The following is a 10,387-nucleotide window of genomic DNA, read 5'->3' as shown; positions in this document are numbered from 1 at the left end:
TAGGATTCAGATAGGTTACAAGAATAATTAGTTGGAGAGCAACTGATCTTGTGAAGCCAAAAATGTATTTGTCATAGTCAATCGTGCTCCCATGCTGCTGTCTGGGAAAGATGACAAACTCCTAGAGCTGCTGTTATTTTAAAAAGCAAGGGAGTTGAATCAGATGAGACTTTGAGCCCACTCCCCGTGCCCCATCTTTCCCAGGACTTCCTGCCTCCTCTCGGGATGTCTTCCTATTCCTTTTCCTTGCTTCTTATGAAGGAAAGCAAGGAGAAGCTAGCATGCATATGATATTCAGACACAAAGGATTTCTCAGGTCAAAGATGATATTTAAATTATCACCAGTGGATAAAATCCAAGGCCCAACAGTTCAACTGCTTGAAACACGGATTTAGAAAAAGTGCCCAGAAGCTGACAACGATGTTGTTAAATGGATGCTTTTTTAACTTTTGAAGGGATTCTGAATGTTTAACCATCCCCAATAGAATTCTCTTCGCTGGCTTCCTATTGTGGTTAGAAAATAAGAGCCAGGCTTTAAAAAAGAATGAAATCTTACTTACCATTTGAGGTATTATGCTAAGTGAAATAAGTCAGACAGAAAAGGACCTATACCATCTGATTTCACTTATATGTGGAATCTAGAAAAGAAAATAAATGAACAAAGCAAAAACAAGCTCAAAGATACAGAAAACAGACTGATGTTCGTCCGAGGGACAGGGATTAAGAAGTACAAATTGGTAGTTACAAAATAGTCACAAAGATGTAAAGTACAGGTAAGGGAATATTAGTTAATAATACAATAACTATGTATGGTGCCAGGTGGATACAAGACTTAATGGGGGAGTTGCTTCATAAATTATGTAAATGTTTAACCACTATGCTGTACACCTGAAACTAAAATAATACTGAATGTCAACTGCAATTGGAGAGAAAAAAGAAAAAAGAGTCATGAGTGTAGAAAGAATGTCTTGTAGCTGGTATGTGTGTTTTCTGGTAACCTACACGAAAATGTTTGGAATTTCGATACTTCCTGAAGTGGAGTTCTTTCCTGGAGTTTTCTGGCGGCGGGACAAGTTGAGGGGTATTTGTTGTGTCCTGATGGGACAAGACAATAAAAACTGTGCCCAGCACCTTCTTTCTTGACCCTCAGTGAGAACTCTGTGATTGGATGAGGGGCCAGTTCAGTGATGGCAAACCTATGACACGCATGTCAGAGGTGACACTCAAACTCATTTTTTTGGTTGATTTTTCTTTGTTAAATGGCATTTAAATATATAAAATAAATATCAAAAATATAAGTCTTTGTTTTACTACGGTTGCAAATATCAAAAAATTTCTATATGTGACACGGCACCAGAGTTAAGTTAGGGTTTTTCAAAATGCTGACACGCCGAGCTCAAAAGGTTCGCCATCACTGGGCTAGTTTATGGAACCCCTCCCTGAGCCTTACAGGAAGGTCTTCAGCGGAAACCACCCTCCCCATCCTCACTGCTGGTGCTAGAGTCCTCGACCCAGAGCCAGGGCATGCAAACTGCTGTTTGTTTTTAGGTGAAAATAGAGTCCAAGGAGAGAGGCTGCGTTTTCATGTTTCATTTGACATAGAAGCCATTGTTAGGTGGGAGGACCAAGCATATACAGATCTTGGTTTGACTCTATTTGCTTTCTCTCTCCCGGGGAAGGCTCTCTATGGGTTCCCAGGAAAGTAAACTCCAGTTCCCCACAGGTAGTCCACACATCATTGTTCAGCAATCAGCAAGACCAAACCAGTTTGTCCAGAAGGGGGCACTGTGGAGCCTCACTGCGGCAGCGGCGGGCCATGGTGATTTTCCTGCTGTTTTGAAGCAAGAGCCAGAAGGTGAATTGCCTTTCCCAGGCCAGCAGCAGCTGTTGCCTTGGTTTTTAAGAAGGGAAGCCATACCACGTCGATTATTTACATTCCAAGTGACCTGGAGTTGTTAAATCAACCAGCAGAGCTCTCTAAAGCCCAAGACTACATCCGGGACAACTGGGCAGCAGTGGAGTTGACAGCGGTCGCCATTTACCAGTGTGGTCTGGGCTCCTTGTCGTCCTCCTCCTGGCTTCTCCTTGAGAGTCATCAGCGGGGTTCAAACAAGATTTGCTGGTTCCTGAGCTCGGGTATGTCCAGCCTGGTTTTGCCTGGGTTATTGACAGACTTTTGAAGGTGAAGGGGTAACCGTGGGGAAGAAGAGAGACCTTTGAAGAGGGAGAAAAAGGCACTTGAGGGATTGCAAAGTACATTTTGAAAGGGTTGGAAAGGCCCCAGAATAAGCAATACGAGAAAGGAAGCATGAAAACAGATATTTCTCTTTTCTAAGCGACTAACCAACCACCCCAGAAATCTAGCCTGTGTTCCAACCCCATTGGAAGCAGGCGACACAATTAAAATAGGCGTGAAAATGCCGTGTTTTTGTTATAGGTTCGCTCCCTCAGAAGGCAGCCCTAGAGGAGTCAGGGATGTACCCATGTGCCCATATGTTTGTCTAAAGAGGACTTTATCGCTTCCCCTTGAAGCTGACTGCTGAGGCCAGCCAGTGCGATGAAGATGGTCCCATGATTTTAAGGAGCAGAAAGGACAATTTGTGTCTAACCTTTGAGTTTCTCATGTCCTATTATCACAGGCATTTGTTGAATAAATACATGGAAGCAGTCAAAAAGCTCACTGGGTGAATTAATTAGCACAGGAATTTCTGATTCCTCCTTCAAGAGAATCTTAGATTATTTAAGTAGAAATGTAGGAAAACGGGGAAACATGGTCAGCTTCAGGGTCCTGAGCTCAGACCGGTCCTGTCCTTGGTTTAACGCTTTGCAGTTGCCATCTTGAAATTCTTAAGAAAAAGGGACCTTGTGTTCTTATTTTGCACTGGGCCCCACGAATTATGTGGCTAGTCCTTCAGGGAAGCCACAGCTCTGCAGGCCTGTATAAAGTAACTATTTTTAAAAAATATGTTTTTGTTGATTTCAGAGAGAGAGGAAGGGAGAGGGAGAGGGGGACAGAAATATCAGTGATGAGAGAGAATCATTGAGCGGCTGCCTCCTGCACACACCCTACTGGTGATCAAGCCCAAAACCCAGGCATGTGCCCCTGACTGGGACTCGAACCGTGACCTCCAGGTTCATGGGTCAACGTTCAACCACTGAGCCACACTGGCAGGGCTGAAATACTATTAATGACGACAGTGACCAGGATAAAGATGATAACCTTGAGGATATCTGATCTCTTACAGTGCACTAGAATATTTCAATAAGGAGATATAGTACTCTGCATAAAACAGCTTCTGGGAGCCAGTGTTACACGGCGGTTAAAAGAATGTATTCATATTGAGAAAGACCTAAACAAAATGTCCTGTTCCTTCACTGACTAGCAGTATAACTTCAAGAAAGTTGATTAGTCTCTCTGAGACTGAGTTTGTTTATGTATTAAAAAGGGACAATAGCCCCACTGGGTAGGGTTTTGGAAAGGATTAAGGCAGGACTGTGTGACTCACTGAGCACAGTTCTGGGAGATGGAGGACACCCTGTACTGATGACTGTCATTCTTCTTCTTGGAATAGCATGACTGTATTACTTTCAGCCAGCTGAACTTAGATTGGGTGATCCATCAGTCTCCTGGCTTTGCAAATTAGGTTGCTAACACTTGCTGCATACGAACAAGTATGTTTGCTATTTCTCATAGAGCCACAGGTGATAAGATTAGAAAGTAAGTCCTGGACTTCTTTGATCTTATGGGTGGTGTATTTGCACTAGCAAAGGTTTGTTAGATTTTTCTCTTATGTGCTTTTAACCCTTGAACTGTTTTTACTCACTACGTGTCTTACTCGAATGGTGTTTTTTGGGGCACTATGTCTCCAGCTCTCTGACACCACTTGGTGTCCTGCAATTCAATTCAATACTGACACAGTCAACCCGGAGTTAGCGTCAGATCCCATAAATTAAGGGCTCAGTCCCAGGAGACTGCCCCCATTTCGGATGCCAGTCACAAGCCCAGGTTGTACTCTTGGTTGACAGGTTATAAATCCAGCGGGTTCCCACAATTCCCTCCTCTGGTGTGAAAATTTACTAGACCAATTCATAGAAGTCAGGGAACCACTTTACTATTGTTTTCCTGTTTATTCTAAAATATACAACTCAAGAACAGCCAAATGGAAAAGATGCATAGGGCAAGGTATGGGGAAAGGGGCATGGTGCTTTCCCAACCCTTTGATATGCTCACCAACCCACAAGCTCTGGAAGCCATCATCCAGATCGGCTTCATTATCTGGGTAGGTGAAGCTCAAGGTGGTTGCTTTACTTAGTTTCCCAGGTGCCGTAGGAGATGTTTGTCAGGGGCTGTCTGTGAAAGGTCAACTCTTGACCTCCTTAAGGATGAAGGTGAACTACATGGGGAAGACAGTGATTTAGGAAGCTTAGGGAAGAGCCACAAAGAGGAGTATGAAGGACTTGCTAAAGGTCCATGTGGATGGGGTTGCTCTTTCCAGGCTGCTAGGAACAGATTTTGGCTGAAAATGTTTGTTTTGTAAGTACAATACCGTGCAGGTTGATATGCAAATCAGCTCTCCCAGATGAAGCTTCTCCTGGAACCGGGCTATGACCCTGACCCAGCCACGGGCAGGCTCTGCAGGGCTAAGGTGGTGTCCTTCCTTCCCCTTCAGGGGGCTCTGAATGGGCTCTCTCTAAAGTGCAAGATATGCTCATCTCACCTGTTTCGCGGCCCCACGGAGCCGAGTAGGAAGCTAAGCCCTCTGTGCTTAGGGTAAGACTGCCTTTATTTAGCTCTCTTAAGATTAAGTCACTCACATCACCCCTCTGAGACAGATAGGCAGTGGCGTTGCTTTTATTACCTGACACTGTGGTTTATGCTTGGGATCCTTGGCGCCGGACTACTCACCACGGGTAGCACTTCAAGTGTGGGCTGAGTTTCCTTGGCCAAACTCAGACCATGTTTTTGCTCTGTCCCCTTTAAAAGGGAGAGTCATCAGCGCACGTGAAAGTTGGAAATGAATCCGGACTAGGCTTCTGGGTCATGGTGAGGATAATAAGCTGTGTCTGCTTGTTGTCACCATGGACTCAGGATGCTCCAGGCTGTTTGGCCCAGCCCCCTCACTATCCCGAGGCCCACAGGCAGAGCAGGTTGAGACCAGGGCGTAGTTCTTGTTCTGCTCTGGGCTTCTGGACCGGAAGGCTACCCACTATATCTCCCAGAATGCTCTGTGAGTCTTAAAGACTGGGAGAAAGGAGACCGAGACCAGGAGGTTCTTCCATCTAAAGTCAAAGACTGTGGCTCAGGCATAGTCTGAGCCTTTCTTCTCCCTGTGAGCTTTAGAGCAGCGGTTGCCAACCTTTCAGACCCCATGAACCACCAGTGGTCCGCGGACCACCGGTTGGCGACCGCTGCTTTAGAAGACATGTCACCTACTTGACCTGGGCTCTTCCCTCTACTCCCTGGACTCTAGTCCCTGGGACTGTCCCTTGGAGGATGCCACTTCCTCCCGCGGTCTCGGTGGAGGGCTGAGGTGGCAAAGCCAGACTTCCCTTAGCTTCCCTGCCCCCGAATTCCCAGGGCCTCTCGTACACGAGGGGGTTGTGAATGTCCCATTTTTAATGGAAGATACGGGAATACCTAGAGGGAATACTGATTTAAAAGAGAGATAAGCATAAAAATTACTATTCTCAGGACTTCGGAGATGAAAATTTTTTCAACTTTTGACAGGAGGTCTCCTGAGAGAGTGACTCACTCCTGATGCTCAGGGCAGGGGCTCCCTGGTGGTCTCCTTTCCCGCAAACCTCCCCTCCCGTTTGGAAACCCCCCACTGCTCCCACATGGAGCTGGGTGTTGTCCTTGCATCCCCCCGGCCCTCCCTGCTCAGGGAAAGCCTGTAATTGTTCAATGTGGGGGGTTCCTGGAGTCGGAGTCAATCACTAAATGGCGCAGCCAGAGCATCGGCAGGGAGGATGCTCTCACCCCCAGAAAGCTCCCCTCCTCCTGGGCCTCTGGGACCCCCTGAGTCACTACAGGGCACAGCCCGCACTTATCACAGGGGTGAGGGGTGGGACACATGAGCTCCAGAGGTCAACAGTGGTCCTTGGGGCCAGTGCACCCTCCATACCTACCTATCTACCAAGGAGAGAAATGTCTTCCTCCAAGGCAGCGTGCCCTGCAGCCATATCCTCCATGCCCCCACACCCCCCACCCCCCCCCACACACACACAGAAAATTTAGCTTTATTGTGCATTGTCCTTTCTCCCTCTTCCTGCTGCCATAATACACCCAGGGGCTTCAGGATGAGACAGAAATGGGACCAGTATTGTGCCTCTAAGCCAGCGGTTCTCAACCTGTGGGTCGCGACCCTTTGGCGGTCGAACGACCCTTTCACAGGTGTCGCCTAAGACCATCCTGCATGTCAGATATTTACATGACGATTCATAACAGTAGCAACATTACAGTTATGAAGTAGCAACAAAAATAATTTTATGGTTGGGTCACAACATGAGGAACTGTATTTAAAGGGCCAGAAGGTTGAGAACCACTGCGTAAGCCCAAGGCCTCCTGCCCCCGATCACACCCACCAACTAAATAAAAATCTGCAGGTGTGAATCTTCCTGGAATTCCATTCCTTTCGAGGCTGTTGGGACCTTGGTCCTGCAGCGGATGAAGAGGATCTGAGGGTGAGACCGTGCGGAAGAGAAGGGATGGCCCCGCTGGCCTGCTCTGGCTTTTCCTGCCCAGTCACTCGATCATTTCCACAAGCCAGAAAGTTCATGCTCCTTTGACTGAAGTTAGGCAATTTTCCCTTCCAATCAGGGGAGTTAAATTAACAAGTTTGTCTTTCATATGTTTGGAGAGTGGCCTTTCCCTCCAGCAGGGACAGGCTGCCCATCTGCATGCCCACCGTCCAAGGCTAGGGTCGCCATGGAGGTGAGAGCAGCGAGGCAGTGGCTGTGGTGTCCAGTGGAGGCTTTGGGGACCCGGCTGATGTGAGTCTGATCCCTCACACCTGGCTGAGGGCGCGTCCTGGGGCAGCAGTGGATCTGAGGTCTTCACTGTGACACCCCAACAAATCAGGGCACCACCGCTGCCTGCAGCTGGGGGTTGGGGGCAGGATCCCATGCAGGGAGCTTTCTATAAGACAGAGGCCCTGGGATGAAGGTTCGGGTTTATTCGGGGGCCGGGACAGGAATTGGTGATAGAAGGGAAGTAAGCTTTGCAAATTGCAGAGGTCGGGAGGGCTCCATTGAACAAAGAAGTCTTCTTTTTTAACAAGAGACCAAGAATGCTCAGTCATGGTTACAAAAGAGTCTCAAGGGCCATGGGGCCTCGTTAGCCATTCCCAGGGGAAGAAAGCCACGGGGAGGAAGAGGAAATGTGTGAAAGAAACACACGCTAATAAAAGGGAGTCTCTATTCTCCCCCAGCTTTTAAAAGTGGAACATTTTAGGCAAACAAACCTCTATAATGTCCCCAAGCCGTGTTAAGGTGCATGTTTTATTCATACGTATGATGACTTTTATTTGGTTATTTTGGGTCCCGGGCTGCTCACAAATCACTGAAGGGAAGGCTCAAAGCTCAGGGGAAAAGTGGTTGGTGACTGTTTTCACATGTATGACATGCCCATGCATTTTGTCTGACTGCCTCTTTCTGGTTACCAATTCCTAATTCGATGACAGGCTTAGCAGCGAACACCAGTTTGGGAATTATTTTTGCCATCTCTGCTCAGGACAATAAGGCAGCAGAAAGAATAGAAGCATGGGCTGTGGGTCGCCTACAGCCATGTGTCTCTGAAGGGGCCCGGGAAGGGACTTTTGTATTAGCGGTGGGGCAGAGGCCAGATCAGGGGCTGGGCTCGTCTACGTGGCAGCTTTAGGAATCAGAGGGCCTCCCAGAATATCACATGACCCCCAGCTGAAGCTGCAGTGAACTGTGGTGTCATTCACTGGTTTAACAGGTACCTGTGGAGTGACGGGCCCTCTGAGAGTCACACATAGCATCTCTTGGAGCCTGGGAGTCCAGTGCCTGGAGACAATGCACCTTGGTCTTCTGCAACCCGCGGTCCCTATGCCCTGGCCAAGACCTTTGCATAGGATGCCTGGCACAACAAGAAGGGGCTAGAGATGCTTATATTTAGGACCAACTACTTTCCGGATGAGTGCCTTGGCTTTTGGGAGTTCCAGGTTCCTCCTCTGTCTCTATTATGAAGTAGAGAAAATAGCATCTGCTTTGCAGGGCAGTAGGGAAGGTCACCTGTCATTTGACCAGTGCTGGGAGACACAGGTGCTCAGAAGAAGGTGGCTGTTTAAAAACATAGTCCCATTGTGTTTGTATTCCCTCTGGAACGCCTGAAACTGAGCATTTAAGATGTAGAACACCTTCCAAGTGTATTATTGCTACATTTATGCATTCTCCCCCTCCAAGTGCAGCTAGCCGCTGTGGAACCAGGAAAGAAGACAGCTGCTGTTCAGGACTCAGAGCACCCCGTCTAGTGTCTTCCCCGACCCACTCTGCTGCCACTGGAAAGAGTCCGGGAACCCTGCAAACCTGTATTTGGCAGCCAGAAGGTTGGGAGTGCGAGCTTTCTCTTCAGGTCTGGCCTGGCAAGTCTAAGAAGTAGGAATAACAAACTCAATAAGCATGCACACCCTTTGGCCCTGGGAATCCTGCCCCAAAGCAGCAGAGGCAGGCTTCCTGCACCCAGGGCCCTGGACGCAGGGGGGCGCTGCAGCTCCACTTTTCCTCAAAGATGGCTGGAGGCCCCCTTGGGCTTCCCCACTGAGCCTGAAAGATCCTGGGTTTCCTTTGTACTTGCCTGGTTTCACATTCTCTGTGCCTTCCGGTGTGGAAATCAGTGGAAGGCTGGCAGTGCCCTTAAAAAACAAAACAAAATGTGCATGGATTCTTCAACCAGAAAAGGAAAACATTTGCCACCAATACATTTTTTATTGTGACAAACATTTAAAAGTACATAAAAGGCAAAACAAATTTTGCATACCCCTTGAGAGTAGTATTCAACATACACAGGCACACGCAGACACACACACACACACACACACACACACACACACACAACAGAACAGTTATAAGCGATTTTTATTTATTTGCCAAAGTAGGGTATTACTTTGAAAACGATTTTATTCACTTTGTTCACTTAACAATCGCCCCAGCAAACTTTTTTTAGACATCCCCACTTATTTTTTCCCCAAAGTGACTTGGGATATCTGGGACTATCTGAGGTTTGAAGCCCTAAGTTACTGGGGTTGAAAATGGAAAAACAAGGCATCGTATTGCAAATTCCCAACTGAAGCGAGGAGAGGTTTAGAATGATCACAGATTGGTCACTCCGAGAGCAGCATCTGAGCAGTTTTAATTTTCTGGAGGGTGGAAGGCAGGTCACTCTTCCTAAAACTGAAAGAGCAGCTACAACCCTTACATTCCCTGAGGACAGGTCTCCTTTTCATACCATTTCCTTGTGGACTGATTGGCAGCCAGATGGGCTGGCCGGTTCTCCCGGCCACAGGCGGGATTTAGCTCTATAGGTAGCCGGGGGTTGTTTGGGGCAGGGGCATTCAAAGGAGAAATGGCTTTGTCATCAGAATGCCACAGGTTCCGGTCCCAGCGCTGGTCCTTGCTGCCCAGCTGGGTAACCTTGGGGCAATTACTGAATCGCTCGGAGCCTCATTTATCAATTCAGTAATAAAACTCCTCTTGCAGGATGGTCGTCCGTATCGAGTCAAGTAAGATATAGAAATGACCTGGCACCATGGCTGGCAGATAATAGCACCCAATACTGTTGGGTATCAGCAAACTTTTTCTGCCAAGAGCCGGATGGCTTTGCAGGCCATACAGTCTCTGTTGCAACTACTCAACAATATGTAAGTGAGGGAGTGTGCATATGTTCCAAAAGGAGTTTATTTACAAAAACAGATGACAAGGTGGGTTTGACCCTGGGTCCATAGCTTGCTGACCCTGCTCTAGGTCAGTACTGTCCACTAGAAATGTAATGTGAGCCATGTAGGTAATATTAAATTTGCTTGTAGCCACAGGAAAAAAAGTAAAGAGAAACAGGTGAAATTAGTTTTAATAATAGGTTTTATTTTTACTTCAAATTATACAAACCATTATTGTTTCAGCATGTAATCAATGTGAAAAATCATTAATGAGGTATTTTACTTTAATATTTGGTACTATTTTTAAAAATCAGCTGTGTCTTTTAAACTTATGGCACTGCTCATTTCAGACTAGTCACACCTCAAGTGCGCAGTCACAGTATTGAGTGACACGGCTTCGGACAGTGCTTCTTAAACTGCAGGCCATAAGCATTTAGTGGGTCAAGAAATCCATTTAGTAGAAAAAGTCAAATTTAAAAAATGAAGCGCAG

General features: G+C 47.0%; 1 protein-coding gene across 1 annotated transcript in view; it reads left to right on the top strand.

Moving 5' to 3' along the window:
• The first annotated feature begins 1,869 nt into the window (after positions 1-1,869).
• SLC1A2 (solute carrier family 1 member 2) overlaps positions 1,870-10,387 on the top strand; it is a 97,444-nt gene continuing 88,926 nt past the window's right edge. The window contains exon 1 of the mRNA XM_023744970.1: positions 1,870-2,136. The gene's annotated coding sequence lies outside the window, so the exon portion shown is untranslated. The remainder of the gene's footprint in view (positions 2,137-10,387) is intronic.

The sequence above is a fragment of the Myotis lucifugus genome, unplaced genomic scaffold, assembly GCF_000147115.1.
Source record: "Myotis lucifugus unplaced genomic scaffold, Myoluc2.0 scaffold_502, whole genome shotgun sequence".
NCBI classification, from domain to species: domain Eukaryota; kingdom Metazoa; phylum Chordata; class Mammalia; order Chiroptera; family Vespertilionidae; genus Myotis; species Myotis lucifugus.
Note: the sequence above shows the minus strand (reverse complement) of the source record. Positions and strands in the feature narration are given on the sequence as shown.